General features: G+C 40.1%; 1 protein-coding gene across 2 annotated transcripts in view; it reads left to right on the top strand.

Annotated features, from left to right (window-relative positions):
• The window catches only part of TBL1XR1 (TBL1X/Y related 1), a 108,412-nt gene that overhangs the window by 24,064 nt on the left and 57,098 nt on the right, over nt 1-27,250 (top strand). For both annotated transcript variants that reach the window (XM_053986382.1, XM_053986381.1), the window contains exon 2: nt 22,959-23,023. The gene's annotated coding sequence lies outside the window, so the exon portion shown is untranslated. The remainder of the gene's footprint in view (nt 1-22,958; nt 23,024-27,250) is intronic.

The raw sequence follows: 27,250 nt of genomic DNA, 5'->3' as shown, positions 1-27,250 counted from the left end.
TTGATGTGTTCTTCACAAGTGTGGGAAGAGGTGTATTTTACAGTCACAACCGTGTGCACTAGGTACAGTTCCTTTGTGTTCTAAGCAACAGGTAGTCAGTGGTTCCAAGCACCTGTGAATTTATCCACTCTCTTCTAGAAACACAACAGCTGAAACAACTTCCATGAAACTTGAGGATAAGTACGAGGGAGTTTGCTTAGTAAAGAAACAAACTCCGTGATGATTTCTGGATGTGAACTTCTAACATAGGAGTGTGCAGTTAAGGTAATTTTAAAGAAATGAAAGTTATTTTATGTGAGTGGCAGACTCTCACATCTCCATATGATTTCCTCATTGGTTCCCCTGTTGGCAGTTCACAATCTGTCCTTCAGGCTTGCACTTAATGGGCGAGTGTTCACTGCATTTTCTGCTCCTAACTACCACAGGTGCTTATTTGCTCCTCTCTGGCCTGTGGCACTTGCAGGTATGCCTCTGGAGTGAGGAAATGAGGAGTCATTAAACTAGAGGAAACTCAAAAATAGCTTGCTTCAGGCAGCTTATTGAAAGGTTGTTTAGTGTTATTTTTTTTTTTTTTCTAAATAGCAGAACAAAGCCACAACAGTACAAATGTTTTAAAGGCCTTTTCCTCACTGCTGTGACTTGTTTCTTTTTTTTTAATTCTTCTTCCCCCACCCCCCCCCCCCATTTCATATTATGAAATTTTTGGGCTATTACCTTACCATAGCTCCAGCTTTAGCAAAGATGAAAATAGTAACCTGAGTAATACCATATGCCAGGGATGGCAGCGACACATCCGCTGGAGCAGTGGATGAAGTTCTCACTCTCAGGTTTAGCTGTGGGATAGGTGATACATTGACCTCTCCTCCATGTTTTGGCACTAAATCCAAGCTGGGCTTTCTCCCACGGGCCGGGGCATCCAGTTGCTCTCTGAGATTGTGATGGGGAGCAGTGGCGTTACCCCATGGCAGCTGCCAGGCTGGGCTCGGTGGCCAGTGGCATGGCTGGGAAGCAAACTGTGGCCAGGTGAAGAGCAGGCAGAGCCAGGGCCCCTGTGCTTGGGGAGCAGCTCTTGGAGCACGGCAGCTGCATTCCCCCGTGGTGGTGGTTGGGATGCTGGAGGTGAGGAGCAGTCAGTTCTAAGGGGGAACCCAACTGCTTGGGGCTGCCAGAGAGAAGAAGGTGTCACCCCTCAGGATAAAAAGCAGGGAGTTACCAGCATTTGGGGTGGCAGGATTTGAGAACAAAGGAGGAGACAGCAAAGGCCGGGGAGGAAAAATGGCTGGAAAGTGTCAAGGCAGTAGACAGAGGTGGCAGAGGGTGAGTAGCTGGCAGAGGAGAAGCTTGTTTCAAAGTGACTGAGACCATTTGGTTTATGTTAACACATTCTACTTCACAGTTTGGGAGGAGTGCAAATAAACTAGGTCAGCTCATGCAAGCCTTGTTAAGAGAAACATGAAAAAATGGCTAAGTGTAGTGAGAGAAACTATGGGAAACGTCAAAGATAAAATTGTTTGAATGATTTTATAATTTTTAAAATGATTATTTTTATTGGATGTGCAGTGTTAACTTAGTGAGGCAGCGTGGATTTTATTTTCCCTGCTGCTATAGTTAATGATTATCTTGCTTCTTTTGGAGACTGAAAAATAACAGTGGTCTAGTGTGGCTGGGGCTCTGGAAATATCTGTGACTCAGTAGGCAGCAGTTCTGTAAACAGATGTGAGACATCTCAGCAAGGATATAAAATTATTAAACCATAAACAGTGAAACCAAAGAACCTTTCATTGTGTTTACCAAAGTTCTTATAGGTTCATGCTCAAAGGAAATAAAACCACTGGTAGAGAATCTCATTAATTTATGTCTCAGTCAGTTTCAAATCTGTACCAAAAATGCATTTCCTGACTTAAAAATATGAATTTATCAGGACACTACTGCTGTGCTGTGAGTATCATGTGGAAGTTGTTCATCTAGAAAATTAATGGAGGCATGTGCATTGAACCTCCTTACACAGCCATTCCCTTTTGCTACCCAAAGCAGGAACTGATGACTTTTTTCCTGCTGTTGCAGAATAAGGAATTGGACCAGAGGCAGATTAGGCTCTAACAGCAGTCGTGTTAGAGCTGCTACTGAAGTGCACAGGAGCCAGGTCTGCAGCTTCCCTGCAGGTTTCTGGTTCGTCACAGCCACCTCGTCATCCTCAGTGAAGTTCAGCCCTTGAGAGAAAATCCAATTGATTTTTCATGGCAGTGAGACGAGGCATGGAGATGGAATAACGCAGCAGTGGGGGAGGATTTGACAGTCCTCAGTGGTCCTTGCTGTCTGTCCCCTTCTGCTGCCATGATCTGGGTGGCATGGAGCACCTCTCTTTTCCTGGCAGCAGAAATTAGTAGTGCTGACACCTTTCTTTGTACGCTGGACTCAGCATCTAATGTTCTTGAGGCAGAACAATTCCAGAAGCCTGCCCTGCTAATGAGAAAAAAAAAACAAAGTGATTTCTTTTAAAGTATTTTTTAGAAACTTAGCGAGGTGTCTGCTTGGGTTTAGAAGCTGGGTCATCCCCACAGTCAGAATTGGCAGTGGAGGAGTTTCATTAGGCAGTCGAGTAGTCTCCAGTTTGAGTGGCAGGAACCCATTAGCAGCTGAGGGAGGGGATGGGAGAGATTTGTAAATTTGGGAGCACTGTGGTGAAGGTAATTAGGGAGTGATTGCTGTTGCTCTAATGCAAAGACTAAAGGCATCAAATGAAACTAAAAAGTGATATCCAAAATAAACACAGGTTTTTTTTTTTTTTCCTAGAATATTCCTGCAGACTTTTTTGCCTCAGGACATGGTAATGCTAAAAGTTGATGTGAATTCAGAAAGCCATTATATATTCATGGAAGAAAAATTGACCTGGAGCTATTGAACACTCAGTTTTTGAGCTGACATGGAAAGGGAGACTTTTGAAAAGGGATTGAAAGGAGACTTGTGAATTTAGGAACAGCTTTCATAATGAGCTCTGTGTGAGAAAGCATGCTGATGCTCCTCAGAAAATACATCAAGTGCATCATTAGCCATTTGGCGGGAGCTGGAGTTGCTCTCTGGTACCAAATCAGTGATAAGCAAAGTGCAAAGGCCCTTCTTGGCTAATAAAGAGAAGCCGGGTAAGTGTGTTATGTTTGGGGCATTAGAAGGTGAAGCTGGTGCAGGACTACAAAGAGACATGGCAAGACAAAAGCCAGTCACCTTTTCAGAGGGATTTTAAGTGGTTCTGAGTGAGGTGAGACTGCCTTTGTCAGGGGCAGCCTAAGCTCAAGTGTGAGATAACAAGAAACTTCAGTTGGATGGATGGATGGAATAGGCCATGTTTTACTGGTGCTAAGCAGAAAGAATTGGTGAACTTTGATATAACCTAGTTAAACCTATAGTCTCTATAAAGACAGAGGCATTAAAAACTGTGAGTTTTTAATGAGTGGCATTGTACATCTTATATAGGTACTTGAGCATTTTGAAGACGTAGAGTCACAGTCTCTAAGGCTTTGGAAAGACTTTGAAAATAAGAATACCTTTGTTTTTTATTGCCATTTGCTTAAAGTATAAGGAGTCCTGGAATGTACAATGAGGCTTCAAGAAGTAAAGGAATCTTGCTTTTCTTTGTGTTTATTTAAAGAGTAAATGCTCTGATTGTGCAGGCTTAGTTAAGAGGATTCTTTGAAGAGCAGTGGAAATGGAGTGGTGGTGTATGTCAGCCTTTCAGCTAATATGCCAGCTATATGCTTTAATTAATCTTTTTTTTTTTTTTTTTCTTCCAAAGTGATCATTACATGAGATTGTGGTTACTCTAATGCAAAGACTGAAGGCATCAACTGAAAATAGAAGGTGATGTCCAAAATAAACACAAGTAGTTTTTTCATAGAATATTCCTGGAATCTGCTAGGTATTGCTCAGCTAAATGTCATAAAATCTTTTTTTTAATGTTGATTTGTGAATGTTTATGGTATTTTTCTCACATTTTTATGTTAGGAGATGGAGTTTGATTGTAGGAAGAAGTTCTGTAGTTAGCTAAAGGGAAGAATTTTGCAGGTATTTTAAAATTCTAGGAGCACTCTAAGCATCACCCTACCAAATTAAATTTTAACCTCAGGATGTGGTTTAAACCTTAATTTTTAAGAGAATTCCTTTTAACAACTCTGATTTTTATCTACATAAAAGTTTGATTAGAAACCTTGTGCTCACACCGTTAGAATATGTCACCATACAATTAAAATATGTCCCATGTGTGGTGAATGTTACATATTTGAATATTGGCAAAGTGGGATGGGATGAAGGTAGGGCTGCTGTTCAAGCTTGGGAAGAGAGTCATGTTAAAGTTTCTTGCCTCTTTTTCCTCCCCCCCCTCCAGATGTTCACCGTTAAATCTCCAACTTTCTGTGCAGCTGCTGTTTTTTTTCCTGGCAGAGGATAACTTGGAGGCAGCATTGGTTACGGTGTGGGTGCACATGTTTAGCTCCCCTAGTATTTAGGGGAAATGAAGCTGGGTTCTTTATGCCCCCACCATGCTTTGTTTTTCAAGTTTCAAAAATGTGCTTCTATATAAAATATTTAAGAGTGTTTGTGCCTATATACATACATATATAAAACACAGTGTTTATATGAACATGCTTCTTGGATAGAGTTGCCTTGATTTAGGTTAGAAATAGCAATTATGTGCTAACAAATTGCCTATTACATATGCCCAGTATACAGTTTTTCCAGTAAATTTGTAACAGTTTGCTCAGTTCCAAGCCTGTGTGAGTGTGCGTTACCTCTCCAACCTATTCTGGTTTTTGCATGTGGAAATAAATTAATTTGGTTTTGCATGTTAAGTACTGTATTAATGCAAACTCAAATAGTCACCTATATTTATGGGACTCTGCAATTGCTTGACTTTTAAGATGCTTGATAACGAATTGGAATTAAATACAAACTCAAGGAGCTCCTTTGGCAAATAAGCATAGATGCTCATTGCACTCATCATGTGGCAGTTTTTCATGCACACAGTATTTATTTTAGCAGCATGAACTGTAGAATGTGCCCCTTAAAGTGCCAATTGTGGCTTCATTATAGATGCAGAAATCACAATTTTAAGTCATTTTGCTGAAGGCTGTGCACTGGTGCTCTCTCTGAAGACAAAGTGCACATTTTGGGAACAAAAAATCCAGCAGTACCTGTTGGACATAGATGTGCTGGAATTGTTTTTTCTACCAGGGTTGATTTTTATAAAAGAACTGCTGAAACCATATTATTATGGTTTCAAAGTCAAATATCCCCATGGCAGTGAAGAGACAGAATAAACCATTGTAGGACCCAAGATGTCCAAGAGCACACAACACCACTGCTGGTGCTTGGCCAAGACCCAAGGGTTTTTCTCAGCTGTGGGTCCCAGCCTGGATTGATGGAAGGGCTCTTCCCTTCCTGGAGCAATGCCCTCCGTAGGTCCTTGCAGAATTCCAGGGGGTTCCTGGTCTCTCTGGATGCCACCCCCACTTTCAGGCATAGCTGCTGGTTGCCCCCAGACTGGTGTTACCTGCAAGCTTGATGAGAGTGCATTCCTGGGCTTCCTCTAAGTCACTGGTGGAGTCACTGGATAGGTCAGGTCCCAGGAGAGATGGCTGCAGTATCCCAGGTGTTCCTGGCCTCCTGGTCACCACAGAGTGGTTTGTGTTGGAAGGGACATTAAAGGCCATCTCGTTCTGACTCCCAACTTGGCCTGGAACAATTCCAGGCATGGGGCATCCATATCTGGGGAACCTGTTCCAGTGTCCCCTCACAGTAAACAATTTCTTCCTCATATCCAATCTAAACCTGCCCTCTGTTTGAAGCCATTCCCCCTTTTCCTGTCACGATGTGCCCTTGTACAAAGTCCATCTCTTTTTTTTGGAGGTCCCCTTTAGGTAGTGGAGGGTGCTCTAAGGTCTCTCTGAAGCTTTTTCTTCGCCAGCTCTCTCAACATGGCTTCATAGCAGAGGCGCTTCAGTCTTCTAAACAACTTTGTGGCCTCCTCAGTTGCTGAAGGACCCATGAATTGCTGTGTTTGGAGCCCAGCTGTGTTTCCACCCATTGGGTGGTCATTCATCCCTCTGCCCACATCCCAGACTGGATAGGTCCATATTGTGGGGTATGCATTGGGGTAATACCCTCTGCTGCTCTGCCTTTTTATTTGAGGGTGGCAGAAAACCTGCCTTTCTGTAGCCATTGAGGACCCCTCCATCTCCACGAGCTTTCTGACACGACAGTGGTGGCCTTGCTGTGACCTTGGTTCTCTGCACCCTTGGACACAGCCCATCTGGTCCCATGGGTCAAGATCAAATAATCCGTGATACAAGCCTCAGCCTTGTCTCCCATCTGCTGCCACTAAATCATCCACCTCCTTCAGCAACAAGCCCACTTTTTCCTTTCTTAGCCTTTTACTATTATTTGCAGCATTAAACGTCAAACTATTTTCTAAGCATTTCCATGAAACATTGATTTGAAAAGTTATAGTTTATCAGTGAAATGTAATGCAGAGTGTGTTACACCCCAATTACATGTGCATTAAGCGTTCCCATAAGAAGTCTAAACTGAATTTTGCAAATTTTTATTTAATTATAGACTTACATTTCAGGATGTATTAGGCCACCCACTGAGTGTGAGGGCGTTCTAGATTGCTTCCAAAGAGCTACCGGTTGCTTTGGGAAAACTTAGTTCTTGTCAACCTGATGAAGTTTATAGGAAATCTTCCTGCAAAAATGACAGCAGCTCTCCTCTGACTTCTCTATCGTACCCAATAATTTAATTTTAAAAACATAAAATCCAGTATTTGAAATAACTTCTTGTTAGTGACAAGTATAAATATTTTTCACTTTTCTTCAATATTTGAAACAAGTGCTGTGACTGTTTATGTATGAATGTGTGCATTTGTACACTGTATAGAAAAATACTCAGCATTTATGTGTGCTTCATTCATTTTACTGTTATGAAAAAAACCCTTGTATGTCTAGCCAGAACAGAATTTTCCTGTAAACCTAATGCAGTGTGCTCATTTGTATGGGTTACTTCAACTGAATTTTTCAAATACATAATGTGCTGGTCATGATAATGTGTTTACAGAGTGTAAAATTTGAGCTTGAATTATGATTACTGAAATAATTGATCGTCAGCATTTGTGCTTTGCATAAGAGTTCAGGAAAGCTGAATATTAAATAAACAGCATGTTGGATGAACAGCATTTCTCTTTCAACTCATCAAATGAACAAAAACTAAAAGAAGAGCATGTATTCTTATTGCCAATTACATCCAAGGAGGATAATGATACAATCTTTATGACCTGCTAGAACTGTATTCTTAAAATAAATTTCCCATTACATTCCTCTCAGTGTTAAAATACAGTCTTTCTACCAGCAGATAAGTTGTGCCAAAAATAAAACCAGAAAGGTCTCTCATACATAGTTTCTGGTTATTAAATAATGTGCACTCTCCCTATCCCTTCCCAGCAGGATCTTCTGGTTTCTCCGAAGGCTTAAGGAGCTCCTGCAGGAGCTCAAGGAGCTGGTAGATGCAGGGGGTGAATGAACAAAATTAAAGTTCTCTCCTTAGAATGTCTCACTTGTTTTGATCATCTTGCAAATGAGTAGAAATGTATAGAATTTGTTTGTTGTAAAACTATTTACACTGTGTCTCTGATACCTACAGAAAAATGTTCAGATATCAAAGGGGGGATCTTCCTTTTGTGGGAATTTTAAGTTCTGTAAGAAAATAATTTGAGAAATCATTAGGATTTAGAGGTACATAATTAATATGTGGGAGTCAAATGCGTTGTGCATTCGGTGTGTTTGATCAGCCCATATTCTGGGAGTGTAATCTCTGAGAGGGGCCCCAAAGTGCTCTGTAGTGTGTGTGGGCCAAGGGTGAGTGAGTGATGGAGAAACATCTCTGGTCAGAGCAGAAAAGCACAGAGAGCCTCCTGCTTTGTCTGGATGGGGAGTGTTTGCTGCTCAGAGGGAAGAAATGACAGCAATGACACTGTCTCGGGGCCGAGGCCATGAGCAGGCAGGGAAATCGTTGAGGAGATGATGCTTTACACTCACCGAGGTGTTCACTCCCCGTGCCGGAGTTCTCCTGCAGCTCTGTGGTCTGGCAGTGTGGCAGCTGCTGCAGAGCCAACAGGTTGCAGGGGTTTGGATGCAGTGGAAAAAAGGGGAATGTGTTTGGCATGGCATAGGCAAGAGGAATACAGAAATATACACCCCCTCCACCTTTTTGGGTTTTGTTCCCTTTGGCAAGGGGATGTACTGCCCCTAGTACATCTCTGTTTGTATGCTAAAATGATCAAATCAGTAATGATCACTTTCTTGGGGTTTTTATGCTTTTTCTTGTTTCTTTTCTGCAAGGAGTCCTTCAGGGCTTCTGAATATCTCATTTCTATTCTTGTGATAGCAGGTGCCTTTGATAATCTGTTTCTCTCCAGTCTTGATTATTCTTTTTCTGTGTTGTTTGTTTCTTCCTTTTGGCAATTACATCCTCAATTTTGGATTATTTTAGATTTCTATTGCTAAAATCAAAACATAGTCACTAACCATCTTTCTGCATTTGCTGATTTATTTTTTTGGGCAGCGAGGCCCCTGCTCCTTTGGCATCCTAGCTGTCTGCATATGGTAATTTATATTGTCTCTTAGCTGCAAGATATTTTTTGTTCAGCAAATTATTCGTGTTTGTTTGCAGTTGATCATTTTTGTTTAATAGCATTTTCTATTCCATGGCACAGCAGTGTCCTGGGAGAAAAGGATTTTCTCCTGGTGCTCTAATGAGTTGTTTTCTTAGCTCTCCCAAATGGTGTCCCATTCTTAGAAACAGTCCAGCATGTGTCCTTGTGGTGTGGACGTACAGCAGGGCTTGGCAGATTGGTTCTGCCTTGTTTGGGAATTTCTCAGGCACTGAACTGAATCAAAGTGAATCAGGCAGGATGTGCTGTGGAGCCAGGGTGACCATTAAATGCCAGTCCAGGCTCCCAGACCCTTCAGTGCCCTCTCTGCTCCGGGACTCCAGCCTGAGCTCAGCTGCTCCACGGGAGGAATGACTCGGCAGAACACGAACCCCCCATGGCTCCAAACCAGCAGCCATCTGAAATGAGAGTTTTGGTGCTATGATCAAAAGAATTTTTTGTAGTTTCCATGAGTAAAATCCCTCCAAAACTAGCAAAAGGGTTGTGTCTGCTGATCAAAGGGTCCTTTGGCATCCCCAGCCAGTGAGATTCAGTGCAAAGGGAATTTTCAGAAAACTCATTAAAAATTAACAATATTGTGGGGGAGAAAGCCCAGAGATAAATCCCTTAGAGATCATGTTACTTTAATACAGGTTTTTACTTGAACTGAGAAATACCTGAATGCCCACTAGAAAACAAGTTTTGTATGGTTCTTTGCACCACATTCCCTAAAGAATGTTCTTGCACCACGTTCCCTATTTGAGGATATGTGAAGTTCATAAATTCTGGATTTATAACCTGTTTTGTTTCTTGTATGGAGATCTCTTGATTTATCTCAGTCCTTGCTACTGTACAATTTACCATATTAAAAAAAAATCAAATTATGGATTTCTGCACCTTAGATTCTTATGGGTTGTATTGATCTTTCAGGGCCTTTCATGTTTTTGAAGTGTGTGAAGCCTAAATTCAGAAGGTGTTTCTGAGGTTTATTCTGTTATAATGTATGTATTTTATGTTATTGATTCCTTATTTGCTGCTGTACAAATGGGAAACAACTTTATTATTCTTCTGACATGACTTGTAGTTAAAATCAGCCCTCTTGGTCCAGTCTTTGGTGTTTCTCACTGATGTTCCAGAAGGGATACAGAGGAGGCACTGTAAAGAAACTTCTGGATGAGATGTACGAGTTAATTATCAATGAGCTGAGATGTTATGATACCCACAGTGAACTTGTGGGGAATGCTTCCCTGCAGAAGCAAGAGCAAGTGTGGCGCTGCTGGAGTGAATTACAGAAGTGAGGTGTAAAAAAAGCTTAGTTTTGAATGCATACTGAATATAAAAATAATTGCAGGCACAATTACTATAGGTGACTTCCTGTGGCAACTGGAATCTTATTCTTCCTTCCTCAGTGTAATGGCCTGAAGATTACTGTAGTCTGGATACAACTTTGTGGTTTATTTAAAGATATTTGCTGGTTTTGAATTCAAAGGTAAAGCTAAGCTTAAAAAAACAAACAAAAACCATCCCACCCAGGACTGAATGATTGAATTTCCTTTGTTTGTTTATTTGGTGCTCACTGTTCTACCTCCAAAACGCACTGAGCACCTCAGGATGTGGGTTAGGTCCTGCCAGGGTTTTCCTTGGATCTGTTTTCAGTGACTTGGATCCCGAGACAGAGGGACTACCTAGTGCTGTGTGCTTTGCTGCCCTATTTGAAATCTTTTTCTCTTGAAAGTAGTGAACATCAAGGCTGATTATAGGTGTTACTTTAAGGAGGTCTTTTAGGCTTTGATTTACACCTTTGACTATTTAATACCAGCAGAAATGTCTAAGCCCAGGGTGGATCGAAGGGAAAACAATTTAATCAACAGGTAGAAGCCCTTGTTTGAAGTAATTGATTGTAATTTTGCTTTGGATTTAGAGAAATCAAACTTTGTTGAGAAAACAACTGTGCTGCAATCTATTAAAATGTTTGATTTGCTACTAAGATTGAATTGTTGTAGTAGAAGTGGTATTTATTTTGCTAATCAGGCTGATTTACTGCTTTGTTCTGCTTTTGTTAAAGCACATAACCTTTATTTATACAAATTAAGTTTTTATGACTTTTTAGGAAGTTGCACGTTGATGAATGACATGTTTCTAATTTATTGTGTCAAAATGCATTTGGAGGAAGGCGTGCATCTAATGCACAAAATCTTCACTTGGTTTACTGCTCCAGTGTACTGGATAAAGAGTGAGACTTCTGCATTTCAGACTAGGGAAAAGCGCTCTTTTAACAGTAGTGAAATGAACTGATTTTCTTGTTCAGTATTTTGGGATTAGTAGGGGTTTGTAGTCTCATAACTGGCAGATAAATTTCTTATCCTTGAATGTCTGGAGCACATGCAAAGCACTGAAGCCACTTGAATGCAAAATAGTTGTGGTATTAAAAATAATTTCTGTGCCCCTGTAAAAAGTGGCCACTTAGCACTTTTAGTTCATGAACACTCTGCCTGTGATTTCCAGCAGTTCCACTGATTGCTTAGTTTTCTTCAAACTGTAAATATTGCTTGATTATTTCATTTATCTGGTATTTTTTCTAGTGGCTTCATTCAGATTTTGGTACAGGTTGCCAAAATTTTAAATTGAATTTGAAATTAAAATCTGAACTCAGTTTTGACGTGATATTTCTATAATATCTATAATATCTGCAGTGCGTTCTCTTGTCAAAACACTGAAGAATTCCAGTTAAAGAATTGCAAAAGGATTTTTTTACTCGCTTTTAAAAAAATATAAATTCTTTGCAAATATGAAAAGAACTGCCTGTTTTTGAAAGGAGTGAACAGAAATGCTTCTGTAGTATTCTCTCTTCTGCTTCCCTCATGCTGTGAGGCAGCAGCACTGGGCAGGGGACACAGCCCTGCTCTGGGCAGCCAGTGGAGACACTGCCCTCCAGTTCTCTTTGGGCTCCACCATTTAATTGTGTTTTGTCCTAGTTGGTTAAAATAGTAAGCAGCGGGGTTTAAAATTTACTGTGTGGTATCTGTAGGGATATGTATTTTAATGCTTCTTAATTCTAAACATATTTAATAATAATGTCATGGAAGTGTCTGTCTCCTTTACCAGAATTTTTAAGTTCACCCTACCTCTGTTCTGGCTTTTTGGGTCTCTCTGGCCATGAGTAACTGAGCTACTCTTCTTGGGCAGTGCCCACAGTTTTTCTTTACAAGAGATTTGGTTAATTTAAAAGAGAAAAATAAAAGCCTCAGGAGGATTTGGGTGGAGTGCATGAGATGGGACTGCTAAAATGATCTCACCAGGTCAAGTCTGCTGGTGACTAAGGATGAGCAGGACTATCTTTCTGGTTTCTTAACCAAAAGAAACACAAATGTTGGCTTTAATGCTTTTCCAAGTACACCTCTCTTCATGAAATATCACATGAGAGATGTGACATGTTTGTACATGGAGAGTTACATGTGAAATCAGACTGCCCCTGCAGTATGAAGTGCTAGCAGAAAGGAGAAGCTGCTGCAGTGTTCCATTGCAGCACACTGCTGGAATCCAGGGTTATTTCCTTATCTTACCCTTTATGGCTCTGCAGCTTGTGCTGGGACAGAGGAATTCCATGCAGTGATGGCAGGCTTTGTAGATCACTTCCATGCATGTGTTACTGACACTTCACACTGTTGGTGCTTCTCTGGCATGAATTATTTGCACTTCCCTGTGGCTGCCTCCCTTCATCCACACTCATCTTTGCCCTGTGAGCCCGTGGTCCATGCAGCCACTCTTCAAAATCTGGTAAGAATGTTTGGCAAGTGTTGTTTTGAGGACTGGCAATTGCTCAAGTCTGCTAAGAATTTTGCAGTAAAGTCATTACACAGTGAGGTTATAAAAACTAACTCTTCATATGCAGGCTAAAGTAAATAGTGTAGTTTAATTTTTACTGCTTTATGGGAAGTTACTAGGAACAAAGATAAAACTAGTAAAGTTTTCTGAACCACTGAATTAATGGATTAGCTAAAAATGCCCCATGGAAGTTATCTTAACTTGACCAAAGAACAAATAGTGCTAATTTCTCTTAAACTGAGCTTGTTTAGTCTGCAGATGTTGCAGAATTAACTGCATCTTTTTGTTTTTGTGGGAGATGGAGTGTCAGTGTGTAGGTGGCGAGCACACCCAGCCAGCTACAAGTCCAAGACTTCTCTGAAAAGGTGTCAAAACCAGTCCAGTAGTAGTATTCCTGGGAGAATATGGCAAGTGGATTTATTTCTGGGTAAAGTTGGTGTAAAAAAAGAAGGGGATATGTTAAGTGGGTCAGAAGTGCTGGTGTTTGAGATGTTTTTATAATTTTATAATTCCAAGATTTTGCGCATTCCTTAGGCAGTGATAAGAAAGATAAGTGTCGTGGTTTGACACAAGAAAAAGTCTGATAAATGATTGTAGCTGTACTGTGTTATACAACAAAAAAATATATGTATTGAGCCTTGTTTTTATCTGATACAGTAAACACTCTCTTTTGAAGTGTAGCAGCTTATAAACCTGGGGTTTTATTACTTGTTGGTGCATCATTATTGGGCTGCCAAGTCCTGTGCATTTATTACTCTGTGCTGTATAGAGTCTGTGTATTTATTAGTGCTAAATACCTCATATTGTTCCAGTTGAACATTCTGCCACTGACTTGGAAAAATATGGCATAAAAGTATCCTCAATAAAACAGTTAAGAAAAGCCTTTGACTAGGTGTGACTGAAATAATATCTACAGTGTTCTGTTTGGAGATGAACCAGACCCCAATATTTGGTGTTTGATATTGAGGGGAAATACTTCTGCTAGGTGGAGTATTTTTGACAAGTGTGTTCGATACTCCTCCCCTGAGCATTTGTCACTTGCTTCCTTGGTTAACCAATGCATGTTAGCATGAGCACAAAAGAAGGCAGCAAAATTTACAGGCCTTCTGTTCATTCTCCATCAGTAAAAAGAAGTAAATATCTGTAGGTTCAAATGGAAAATAGCAGAGCTTTTTTTTTTTTTTTTTTTTTTTTGAGTTCATAAACACTCATCACTTTTTTTCCTTTTAAAAATGAAAACTTGGCTGGTCTGTGGATGCTTTAGTGAATCTGTATCAGAGCAGCAAAAACCACACCAGGAGAAAATCTCTTCAGTGATGGCACCTACCTGGCATATTTGAATATTAAGATGTGGGTAAATTTTCCATCTTTTAACAAGGCAAAAGATAAGGAAGTTTTATTTCCCAAAGACCAAGAATAGAGGTCTTGAGTTTGTTACTTTCTCTGACCAGTCTAGTAGATCACATTGATAAATGTGAGTTGACTTAAAAAAATAGAAAAAAAGTCTCAAACCCACCAGTTTCATGAAGCCCTGACAGCAGTTACAGAGAATGAGAATTCTGGAGGTGACTGCAGAGGCAGAATTCTGTAAATGAAATTCCCAAATGGTGAAATCCTATCCCCAGCCTATTCCAGTTTGAACAAGATTTGCAGGATGCACAGCTCAGCCAGTTTCAGATTCCTGGTGTGAAACAATCAAGATAAGAATCAAAAAGTAAAGAAAGGGAAAAGCCCTGTTAGATCAAACACTATACACTAATCTTTCTCCTAAGGCAGAATTGCTCCTTCTGAGTCTTTACTGCTCTCGTTTAAAATAACAGAAGCCCCATGGCACCAAGAGTTTCCCTTAACTTGTCTTCAGCTTCATGATTTTGTTATGGGGAAGTTTTTCCTGGTTATGTAAAATGTATTTGCAGCTACCCAGTCTTCACCAGACAAACCAAAGTCTTCTCTTGCCCTTAACATTTGCTCCTGTGAAATTGCTGTTTTTTCTCCTGTTGGTGATGTTACATAGCTGTACTTGAGACTGATCCCTTCACTAACATCAGCATTCTTTTTTCTGCTTTTTAAAATGTTTGTAAAGTGGTGTAATAGGTTATCTAATCCCACTTTCACTTGTTTGTAGGATAAACACCTGCTGTGTGTTGCTCTGTATGTGTAACATGTAAGTTCAAAGGGATATAAATTGAGCTGTACAGCTGCAATGACCATAGGAAATCCAACATAAAATATTTCCAGTGAAACAAAAATATTGACTTCACTCATTTTGGCAACAAAATAAGTTTGCTTAGGGTTTTTTTACACTCATTTTCAATAGGGAAAAACCTTTTCCTACAAGCAGGAAAACCAACATAATTGAAATGTTAATTAATATATGAAACTGTATTTTTAGAAGGATTTTTTTTTTTTTTTTTTAATTTTAGGATATACCACCTAGGTCTATCCTGGAGGTACATAGTTTAATACTTAAGTGTAAACACATAGCTAAACCCTCTTTACTGCTTAGGACAGGCTTGAATAAGGGCACTGTTAGGTTGTTACCAATTAATCATGGCCTAGTTGATGATCTTTGTAAAACCTCCCTGCTGTGATTTCGTTTCCTGAATGCTCAGTGTTCTTTTGAGTATGTTGTCTTTAATGAATCAAATACATCTTTTCCTTGGTCATGCTTAAATTCTGTTGTTTAAAAAAAAAAAAAAATCAAAGAACAAGTGGCATGATTATATTAGTTTAATATGCTGCTGTTGATTAATGACTTTAGTCCATTTATTTAATAGATGTTCTCCTTGACCATAGTGCGAAAGTAAATATTTTGCTATGTTTCTCTCTGTACTGTAAGCTTCTAATTCTTTGGAACGGATTTTGTTGTCTCTTACTCCATGTACAAGTCTAATATTGATGCAACTATTTTGCTATTCAGTCAGTGTGACAGACAAACAGCTCTGGTATCCAAATGGTTTGAAAAGACAACAGAATAGCAGATACCTGTTTTATACAGTTAGTGTCTGTGCTGTTTCTGGTACAGCTTGTACCTAGTCCATCATTCCATGTTTGCTGAGAGCTTTTTGTGCAGGGTTCCCTTCCGCTGCCCGAGGCACCAGGCATCCTTTGGAAACATGTATTTTGGTGATGGAGCTATAGGGCACTGCTGCTCCTGCATTTCTTCCCTTTCAGGGCTGTGTTCCCTCTTCCTTTCTTGAGCCAGTTCTCTGACACTGCAGTGGGATGCTTCAAGAGCTGAGTGGAAGAAAACTCAATTTTTTTTCGGGGAAAGGAAGTGTTGAGAACACCCAGCTGGGAGAGGGTAGATGAGGTAGACTGAAGTCTCCCCACACAATAGCAGTCAGATCTTGGCTAGGATGGGACTTGAGCTTAAAACTAAACCAAAGCCTTCAGGTGAGCCACACCTCTGAGCTCTTAGGGACAAGAGAGAGCTCCTTTGGGGAATGAGTGTGCTGTCCCTCTGCCTTCTGTGACTTTAGCCCCTGCTGCAGGGGAGGCTTCCCTTCTCAGGGGCAGGAGAGCTTGCCGTGCTAATGAGAAGCACAGGCTTTTTTCCTAGACCCTGCTCTGCAATTTGTCACAGCTCAGTAGCTGCTGTGTAAGAATAAGTTGTCCTTTTAGCAGGGATGGCTGGATAAGCAGTGCATGAACAAGGGCAGCCCTCTCCAGGTAGGTTTTAACTCTTTGTGAATCAGAGCTCTCACTTGAGGTTGCAAAATTGCTCTGTTGGAGAAGTGATGGAGACATGAAAAGAGCAGAAGCCAAAGGTTGTAGGAAAGATGGCATTGTCTGCTGGTGGCATGCTGTGAAGATTTGGAAAAAGGAAAAAAATCCTTGTGTTGCTTGGTCTTGGGCAACTTGTCTGCTACTTAGTCACAGGGCTTACCTGTACAGGAGGAACTTCATCTGTAGGTTATTTGTGTGAAAATATGACTGAGACAGAGTAGTTGTTTGGAAAGGTGATACAACTGCCTGAGTACATTGTGCTTCAGGTGTCACTAGGTTTTGAAAGTTCCTGGGTAAATAAGTCACTTCTGTAAGCAGAAGTGCACCAGCTTTTGTTGACCAGTATTTTTGAAAAATAATAAAAAAGAAATTATTCCTTGATGCATTTAATTGATGATTTCAGGGTATTCAGTGTCACCATTTTTTGGCAGTGTGAGAGGCTTATGTTTTTCTCCGGCTTTGCACTAAATAATAATAGTAATAATAATTTTAGGAAGAATCTGGAACACATTAGTATAAGCACCTTATTTTAGTGGAGCTGTATCCCAGGAACACCTGGAGTGTATGAGCCCAGGCTCCACTGCCAACTTTGCTTTTGGCCTCTGGTACAACTTAAAGTTTTCACAAAAATGTTTTCATACCTGTGGATTTTTAAGTGCTTCTGAGTTTTAAAAGTAACTTATAATTTTGAGGACTATTTTAAAGGAATTCTTGGATCTTCAGCCTCTATACTACTACTATCACAAACCCAATATCACAAGCAAGGTAGATTTTTAAGAACATTTTGGAAAACCTTTGTTTTTAAACCTGACCCTTTGCTGCAAGGGCAGGTATCCCGGGAATTATTCCTGCAGTGGGCAGACAGAAGGCAGCCAGCCTTCCTACTGTGTCCTCAGACAGGGGGAGTCACTTCAGCACCACTGGGTGTACACACGTTCAGGGTCAGTGGCCACAGCGGGACAGCTTGAGCCTGTTGACGTCAGGCAGTCTGCAAACACCTCCTGCAGCTGAAACCAAGCCCCACTGCATTGTCTGAGTGTCCTCAGCAGCTCCTTAGCTTGGCTTGGCACAAACGTGCATCTGAGCTGTTAGTTTGAAAGAATGCCCTGTTTGACTTCTGGGTGCCCAAAGATCTAAAGGAGGTGGTGGTACCGACACTGAGGGAAACCCAGCCAGGACTCCCATGGTGGTTACACTCGTTGAGGTTGGAAATAACACAATATTGTCAAGTCCTTTTGTTATTCTGGGAGATTTCCTTATGTAAACATTTTAAGCCTAGTTCCAAATGTGATGTCTGTGTAAAACATGTGTCCCACCTCACCAAATCATGGCATATTTGAGACACAAGTTTAATTAATTCAGTAAATTAAGCTTGCTATAATCTAGATAAGCTCTTCTGCATGGCTACTGTGAATCCCAAAGCAGAAGAATATATTGTTCTGAAACACAGTATCTGTCTAAAAACACAGTTGAGGCAAGCACTGTTAGCAGAAGAAGGCGATTTTCCCAGAAAAGCAGTTTGAGCTTTTTTCCATATCCTGCATTTAAGAGACCAATTTAAAAGTCCCTCTAACCTTGCAACTATCAGTTCCCTGCAAGCACATTTCCATGTTGACTAAAGCAGCTGTGGCCTTCCCTCAGCTGTGAAGGCTCATCTGAGTTAGCTGGGACTGAGTTCTGAGTGGAGAAGGGAAGGGTTCTCACCCACTAGTGCAGCTGAGTTGATTTAGTGAGCTGGAGAAAGCTGAATTAGTATCATGGGAAATATGTCAGTTCTTACTTTGAGGAAAGGGAATGGGGAAAAAAAAAATCTGATTTTTTTTTTAAAGTTTTTCTTTGTTTTGTTTTTTTTTTTTTTGGGGGAGGGGGGGCTTGGTTCAGTTTTTTAGGTATGTATTTGAAATCTGTAATAACAGAGTGGCCCCTAAATGTTACAATGTTACACATCAGTTTTTTTTGTTGTTGTTTTGTTTTTTTGGGCTTTTTTTTTTTTGAGAAGGAAAAATCTTTTTCCTATTTGAAGTGTGTCTGCTGAGAGCACCCAGTTTGACATGTTGCTTTAGCTGATTAATATTCCAGCGATGAATTTAAATTTAAAACTCAGCTCTAGACTGAAAACACAGAAAAATTATTTGTCAATATGCTACTGTTTTGATCAGTATGTCAGTAGTCATCATGTCCACTACTTTTGGAAGAAAAACTCCACAAATTGGAAACTACCTTGAATTTTCACAGGTGGGCCCCCATCCTGCAGATAGCAGGTGGGGTTTTGTGAGTGCTTTAAGAGTGCTTTGGCATAAGAGTGCTCTGGGTAATAACTCTTTATACTCTTTCCCAGTCTAGACTGGGTTTAACTTCATTCTCTAGGACCTTCTAACTTCCAGTTTACGTGAATTGGATTACTTGCTAATGAATTTCATTTAAATGCCTTGCAAGTGAAATGGTGCTGCAGCCTGCTTGCCTTCCTACCAGCTGATTGGTATTGACAAGATTACTAGGGTGCATTATTGGTTTTTAATGGAGTTGGCTGAGTTGGTTTCCTCTCCAGCAATTCAGCTTTCTTCCCTTTCAGTGGGCTATGAGCTATTTTCTGTGATTGCCTCAATATTTGACCGGTACAGAAATTGGTGTTTAAATTTCTGCAGTATTCTTTTGTTCTGGTCTGGCTTGTCCTGTGTTTCTCATTGCACAGTGAATACTGTTTCAGTGGGTTTGCAATGAGTGGTTGCTGTGTCTGGATGAACTTTTCTCCAGAATACTTTTCTCTCTGTCTGCTTGCCCAGTTTTTATTCTTTATCCCCTCAGATACCCTTTGTTTTAGCAGTTGATTCATATCTGTCCATGGACATACAGGTGCTTCTTCTATGTCAGAGTATTCCTGAAGTGTAGAAAGTTGTGCAGCTTTAATGTGATATGAATGTACACTTTAAGCATTTCTTCTTTCAAACATCTGGAAGGTCAGCTTACATCAGGTTTTTCTATATTTCTGGTAGAATAAAGGTAAAAGAACAAAGATCAGGAAATAAAAATTCCTCAATTGACAGAGAAGAGCTGTTTCAGGTAGAGTTTAGGAATTTGTGTGGATGTGTCTCTGGGAAGGTCTTAGATATTTTCAGTGCTTCCCCTGATAAGGCTTCTTGTAAGACATCCTCACCCACACCATGCTCTCCGAGTGAAGTGCAGGAGCAGTCTGTGCATGTTATTTTGTCACGAGGAACCCTATTGCTGCCTACCACTTTCAAGTAACAGCTCTTTGTAACGATGTCCTGTGTGTGCTGCTGATTCCCTCACACACACACTTGCATGTATTTGTTTCTCCTGAATTTTCTGAGTTGGTATTTGTCTCAGTTTAGCCTCTCTGTCAGATCTGAAAAGCAGATGTTGTTGTAGACGTGCTGAATTGCTTAAAAAATTGCCATACATCACTGTGGAACTGTGATTAAAAGAAATAACTTTGGTTTTCTCTGTTTATGTTCCAAGCACAGCAGTGGTAAAATCACCATTAGCTTTGTATGTGCCTATTAACCAAATGAAAGGAAGGATTCAATGGAGTGATTAGTTTTCAATTTAGGCTTTTAAAGTTATTGTCTCATGTTTTTTTTGCAGCCTAGTTACTGAAGGGAATATCCAGGATTTAGTTATTTTTAATTCTGTTTTGATTGGGACACTTTTTCCAGATACTGAATTCAGATAAAAGCAGGATACTCAAGGATAATTTAGAAGAAAAGATACTGTGTCCTTAGAAGGCTTTTGTGATTCAGAAGGCACAACATCTAGTGACTAAATTTGTTGTTAGAACTCAAATAACACCAAAATCTCAGAAAGTAGTTTAAACAGTGTGATCCTAAGAGGATTAGAAAGAAGCACAAGTTCACATGGGGAACAGGAGCAATTCAAAGCTCACGCAAAAAACACTGGTTTAACCATAACACAGACCCAGTGTAATGTCTGGGAAGGAGAAAGTAGCACCAATACCAGCATTTCTGGAAGGAAATGGTTAAACATTTCTGCAAGTAGCATTTAAGGAAATCCTTGCTTTGAACTGATTGTGTTTGGAAACAGGTAGGGACTAACATCCGTGCACATCTGGACTGTGTGCTTATAACCAGATCTGTCACTGTGTTGTTTTTATCTGTGGTTTCCTTGGTACCACACGATTATTGCTTGGTTGATAGCAGCAGCCCAACCTGCGCAAGCAGCCTGGATGGGTATTGGCTGCTTTGCTGAACGTGGTTTGGTGTGTTGGTTTTAGCCCTGCAGGTGGGAACTGCCCGGCTCATGCAGGCTGGGTTTAAGGCCTGGAGCATGGCTGGTCTCTGTACACCACAGCAGGGTAGGATGCTCTTCACAGGGAGATGATGTTGGGTGTTGTACCGAGTGTTTGGCCCCAAATCTCTGAGGGACACGGGCATCAGTTATGTCATTTTGTGCAGAAAAAAACTGGTGTGGGCAAGGCTGGTAAGCACTGGCTCTGAGCACACGTTGTGCTCATGAAAATCATCTTTCTTTTCAAGTTGAGGGGAGCAGATGTCAATTGATGTGGAACACGTTAGTCACCAGGCAGTGATGAGCTGTTCCATGAAGGATCCAAACTCACAAGCTGCTGTGCATTCCCCAGGTGTGCTTTATCAACTTAAAAATAATCCACCCACTGCCCTTTAAGTGTCATGTAGAATAGCTGTTACTACATCTGGGCACCTGTTTAAATCTCCGTAACATATTGGAATATAAAGTTGAAAGATAGTCTGAAATCAATAAATTTTAACTGTCACCTGCATTGTTTCAAGGTACATGCCAAAATCCAATAAGATAAATTTGGAAAGAAAAAAAAGCAGCTGATGAGGCATTTGTACTCGGCAATTGATTCTGAAGAAGGACATTGCAGAGTTTTCTAAATGTTTACTCGTCGCCTCAAGCGCCCTTATTTAAAACTGAAGCCTACAACCAATTAACATTGAGTGAGGAATGAAGTGAAGTCAGTGAACCCTTTCTTTTCTAATTCTCTGCTCTCTTGAGTCTTTGCTTCAAGCTTCTTTCCATGTCACTGCCCTGTTTAGATGTAAAGCAAAGGACAAGAAGCCTCTTCCATGGATCAGGCGGAAAGGTTTCCCTCTCTGGCTTCAATGAGAAGTACTGCACTCGAGATTGCACAAGGGCAAAGAGATGTTGGAAGGAGACAGTTTGGGCAGTGTGTACTGAAGAAAGCCTTTTTTTTTCCTTGGAGAAAATGGTTTATGTCTGTGCAATCATCCCTTTATTTATGTTTGCAGTGTTCCTTCCCAAATGGAATAACCCAAATCAAGTGTTGCACTCAGAAGCAGGGCCCTCCTCTGCCTTTCTATGCACACAGCTTTTATCATGATTTACATTGTTCTCAAAAGAATATTGGTTGGTTGCTGTTTTGTTCTGCTTTTAAGGAAAACTCTTGTTATAAGTAAATAATGTTTTTATGGGGTCTGCAGGGTGGGTGTTAAAGCTTTCTCTTCTCAGCTGGTCAGCAGCTCTGGCTGTGAAAAAAAAAAGCTTTCTCAGTAGCCTTGCATAGGCTACTGTACCTCTTGAGGAGTGGAGTTTCACTCAGCCTATTTACATATTTTCTGCAGCATAAGTACAACTAAGCAAGGAAATAAGAGCATGTTTGCAAATTCTTTCAATTCCCAGCATTCCTGCATTCCTCAGCATCCTCTGCAGTGCCTCTTGCTTGCACTGTGAAGGTGATGTTACTGCCTGCCTTGTGGGATCTTCTAAGAATAAAATAAGCCCAAATGCTGCAGCTTTTTTTTTTTTTTTTTTTTTTTTTTTTTTTTTTTTTTTTTTTTTTTTTTTTTTTTGGCTGGGTCCAAAAATGCCTCTATAATGAATGATTTCCTGCTGGTTGAGCTTGAAAATTGCATGTGAGAACCTCGTGTTGATCATGAGTCCCATAAACTATAGTTACTCTTTTACTTAGTAAAAGTTTTTTGACCACAGGTTGCAGATGCTTGGTAAAGAATTTAATCTAAAAATAGTCTGGTAATACTTCATTAGTCACCCATGTCCATCTGTCACCCTTCCTGCTCTTTGAGTGGGTGATTAGATTATGTCCTAAAGAAAAGACGTCTGGCAAGTATTTGTATGGAGGGCAACCACTCAGGAGTATTAGTGTGGATAAAAATTGTTTGTCACTGCTGAATAAAAATGAATGTTGTAGTGGATGGAGTTACCTCATATTTGGACGTCAAAAGCTGTGTGTTTATACTTAGTTATTTATTGTAGGGCACATAAAATTACTATTGATGTGTAAAGAAAATTCCTAAAATATCGGAGAGTGTGGATTTGTTTGGATTATGTTTTTGTTTGGGTTTTAAAAGTGGACGAGATTTCTCTTGAATTTTGCACTATGAAGATTTCTGTTATTTACATGTTGTCAAGCCTTGCTAGCAATTAATGTGACCAGGTGTTTTTTTTTAATCACTGAGGTCACTGCTGGAGTTGGTAACTCTGGGGCACACCTGTGTATATAAATGGAGTTATTTAGTGCAAGATGTGTTAGGAAAACAGATTTATTTTTCTTTTACTGCTTCACAGTGGATGTAACCATTTTGGAAGTCATACGACTGGAATGTTGATTTTTGTTTGGGGCTTTTCAAAGTGTTTAGATGTCAGTAGCTGTGGCTTCAAGATAATAAATACTAACATTTTCTATTTTGTCTCCTTATTTCCCTGTCAGCATCACCCTTCTGTGGCAAGAGGCACCTGAAAGGAAAACTTCTGCATATCAATGCACTGCCAATGGTAAGTACCTTTTTAACTGACTAAAGGTGGCGTGGTTTCTTCTCTCCACACATGCCATTAGCAGGCTTACACTGCAAATAGTATTTTTAGAATAACTACTTCTTAGTATTCAAGTGCATTATTTTCATTTTTTAAGGAACATCTAGACCATTACACTGTTTGACAGAAATATTACAATTGCACCTGTTTTTGTCCTGTGGAAAATAGGGCAGCATGTTAATTTTGAAGTGAGAAGAGTGACTTGACAGTAACATAGCTCATGCTGTTGGTAACTGGTGTTGCTTCCTCTTTTGGCCCAGAGCCTGTTTGGGGTGAGCTGTAGCCAAGCTGAGTGTTCTGTTGCCCCCACTTGGGAGCTCTCTGCAGTTTGTTTCAATACTAACAGCTTTTCCCAGAAAAAGTACCAAATCCAGCTCTGCACTGTCAGGTGTATTTTACTTCAGCCTATTTGGCAGTGTAAGACCAGTGGAGTTAAAATCTTAGCTTCTGTAAAAAGGGGCAATCTTCTTATTCCATCTCTGAATGTTAGTGTTACAGACTGCTGCAAATTCATATTTTCAGGTTATCCTTATGGTTTGATGGTGCTTCCTGACAGCTGTGCAGATGGAAAGCAGAGCTGAGGCCTGAAGGGAAGGGCTGGAACTTACTGCTTCAGCTTTGATCAAACAACCTCTTTTTAGCATGGTATCTTACGTTGTCACAGTTGAGGTGTACAAGAGTGGTACCTTCAGCATTAGCCTTAAGAATTAAATGCATAAAGTGCCAGTGTGAATTCTGTATTTGAAGCATCTCTCGCTCGTTGTGCTCAGTACAGAAGTTAAAGGGGTAATGTTTTGAACTTTTTGCTTTGAAAACTCAATTTTTGGATCTGAGAGCTGAGCTGTTTTCCTTTGGTTTGCATGTGGAAATGGATCTAAAGAATATGTAAATCAATTACATCCTCACTTATACCTTTGCAACTCCGCTGTCTTTGCCCTGTGAGGAAAATGATGCTTGAAGAGAGTTTGCATGGATGTAACTCCTTTACTTTGAGGTAGTGAGAAATTCTATTAACTCCCAAAGACATCATGGAGTGAAATGTAATATATTTGTTACAAAGTAAAGCAAATAGACCTCTGAAATCAGAAGATCTGCACTAAGCATGTATGTTGTTTAACAGTCTGGCTTTTAGACTCAGAGTTGATATGAGTAGAGTTTATATTAATTTGGGATGAACTTCATGTGGGAATGGATTTGTTGAGTGAGAAAGAATAGCGTGTACCTGGTCACTCAGGCTGGTATTTTAACTTTTCAGTCCTGAAATAAGCAGTGCTCTCAGCCTTTTCTAGTATTGTTAAATCTTTATTGTTGTTGTTGACCTTTTTCCAGCAAAAAGCTACTCTGTTTTCTTTCTATTTTGTAGTGGTTGAGTGTTATTTTAGTTATGATTTAAGATACTGATCTGTATTACTGCCTCTCTTAAAAACATGACTCATTTCATATTAACCTAGTCCTTATACTTCATAAAATTTTAAAATACTGTGAGACTATACTTGAAATGTTACTGCATTTTGTCCTAATTTCCCCCCTACAAATTATATTAGAAATTCAGAATTGCACAGTCTCAAGGGCATGGTAGTTGTTACAGTGATCATAAAACATACTCAACTGTAACTTGCAGTGAAGTGAAGTACTCCCTACTCTTGTCTTTGAGGGCTGTTTTTGTGCTATAAGTTGTTATACTTTATTATTCAAGAGATTTCTAAACCATGACTCACCTCTGATTAACTTTGAAGTGGTTTGAATGTAGATTTAAGAGACAAGCTAGACACATTTTTTACCATCCCCAAAGTAATTGTAACTAAACCTGTACAGTAAGAAAGACTTTTAGAGGTTTTTATGTTTTTCTCTTTGCTGTGTGTAAACCAAGTGTGGGCCAGAGGTCGCTGAGGTAAGCAGGTTATGTACATGTCCCAAACAGGCTTTGCTTTAACCATGGTTGCCCATGTTCAACACTTATATTTGAATAAGAAATTAATTTCTGATTCCCTTGGAAAATTGTTGTAGCATTTTTGGTCATGTTTTAATCCTGATTGTCAGTTCCATTTCTTAGTAGTAAAAAAACCCAAAATAACAATTTGCACATACTCCATCCTCTTCTGTTGTTTTCTTAGACTTTTAATTTTCAAGGTAATTAAAAGAAGCTTATTTTTTGTATCATATTGTATTATGATATGCATACATATGTTATATATATGTTAACTGATAAACCAAATAGGGTAAAGTACTCGTTACTCCTTAAAAATATTGTAGTTGTTGGCAGTTTTTCAGAAAATTAAATATTGATATTGTGATATAGCATGGCTGTGTTCAGTGGGTGCAAGTTCTGCTCCCCAATTTTCCAGCCAAACTTAATGTTCCTCACAATGTCAAAGGAAAGATGCAAAGGCTTAATGAAAAAGGCCTGGTAATTGCAGGAAAGTAAGTGTCTAATGCTACTTTTCCAGGATTTTGAAGGTTCACTTAGAGGCTGATACCTGGGTACTTAATCTGTGGTCACAAGAATTAATGAATGTGTCGGAAATAAAAAATTTAAGTCTTGGATCTTTGGTCTAAGCAAAAGATGACATCAGGATTTCAACAAGGGCTTTAGCAAGTATATTTTCTTATTATGTGACGGAACTTGCAGCTTACCCAAGAGAGATTTTCCATCGTGTCTTGCAAAGCTTTTTTGTGAGTTTAGGAAGCAAATCAGTTTGTCTTTCTGCCTTTGCAAGTCACTGAAGCAGGTTTGTGTGTGTTCACATAAATAATGTGGGAATATAGGAGTGTGCTCATCTGTGCATGTATTTATACACACCTGTAGATGTATATCTAAATTTAGAAATAGAGAATGGACTGTGCAAAACCCAGGAGCTTACAGAAAAGTGGGAGCTACCAGTTTGTGACTGTCCTATGACAGCTTGCTGGAATTTTGCAGAGGTAACCAGAAAGGGCTGTGAAAGGCTCAAGCAGGGCATGTGGTGCCCTTCTTGCAGGCATCCTGGAAAACACTGTGTCCAGGTTCCGAGCCTTTACGTGGATGGTTTGACAAAGATCAACACCCTGATCAGTTAAAAAGATGCAGAAGAGAATAGAGGATGTTACTGGTTATTACTAGCCTGGCAGAGATAAGGTCTGAGGATAGGCAGTGAACACAAAATTACCTAATCCCCAGGCAAGCAGAGTCATCAACAGCTAAGGCATGTCTTCACAGTCTTGGGGGGAATACCAAGTAGGTGATTTAAATCCATTCTTTTCAGTGCTGCCTACTTCTAGGTGAACACATTATACTGTGTTTGGAGGGTGTAACACACCTATTGTGTGTTATGTCAACTGTTCCTACACTTAAGAGATGGGATAGAACAGCTCTGCAGGCGCTGAGTCTCTTGGGCCAGCAAATCCATGGGTGCAACATTTCAATTACCTACAGGGGATTTAGCTCAGAAACAGCAGGAGGGCTTGGAGGAGCTGGGGAGAATGAGTAAGTCACTCCAAAGTGAAGGCACTGGAAGATGTCTGCAAAAATTTCCCCATGACTGCAGCAAGTTGTTTTTAATTTGAATGCCTTTGTGGTGCTCTCAGGTACATGTCCTGTGACCTTCACACTCCTTAGGAGACAGGTGAATGAATAAATGGATATAACTGTTAGCCTGTGCTTCCCCAGCAGCTAAACCCATCCAAATACTGATTGCCAGGCCAGTATGTTGAAATGCTTCCATGCAAAGGAAGACAACCAAGGGAGGGGATATGAGCTGGACAGCTGGGTTTGGTGTGGAAGCCTTGTCTCTGCTGGCACCTGCCAAGGGCAGCAGGAGGTCTGTGCTGCTAGCTCCAAGGTTTTTGCACTGGAATTGCAAAATTGGCTTTGCTTCAAGAGGAGCTGAATGGCATCTCTCAGCTAGAGGTATATAAAATGAGTATCTGCAGATGAGCAGCTCTTTGTAAGGTGGTGGAGCTGAAGGTCAGTTGTCATTATACTGAGAACAGGACCCTTGCTTTCCGAGTTTATGAAACCTGACAGTACTAAAGATGTTGCCCTCAAGAACCTAGAATGATTGATTCAAAATAAATAACCCTGCAAGACTAAGGCCCTTATTCTGTGAAATACAAACACATGTGCCTACATGTAACTTTTAGTGTAGGAGTAGTTCTTTTGCCGTATAAATAAGGAGCACTTGCATGCATAAAGCTAACCAAGCTTGAAAG

Source organism: Vidua macroura, chromosome 10 (genome assembly GCF_024509145.1).
Source record: "Vidua macroura isolate BioBank_ID:100142 chromosome 10, ASM2450914v1, whole genome shotgun sequence".
Taxonomy (NCBI): Eukaryota; Metazoa; Chordata; class Aves; order Passeriformes; family Viduidae; genus Vidua; species Vidua macroura.
This window is presented reverse-complemented; position numbering and strand designations above follow the sequence as displayed.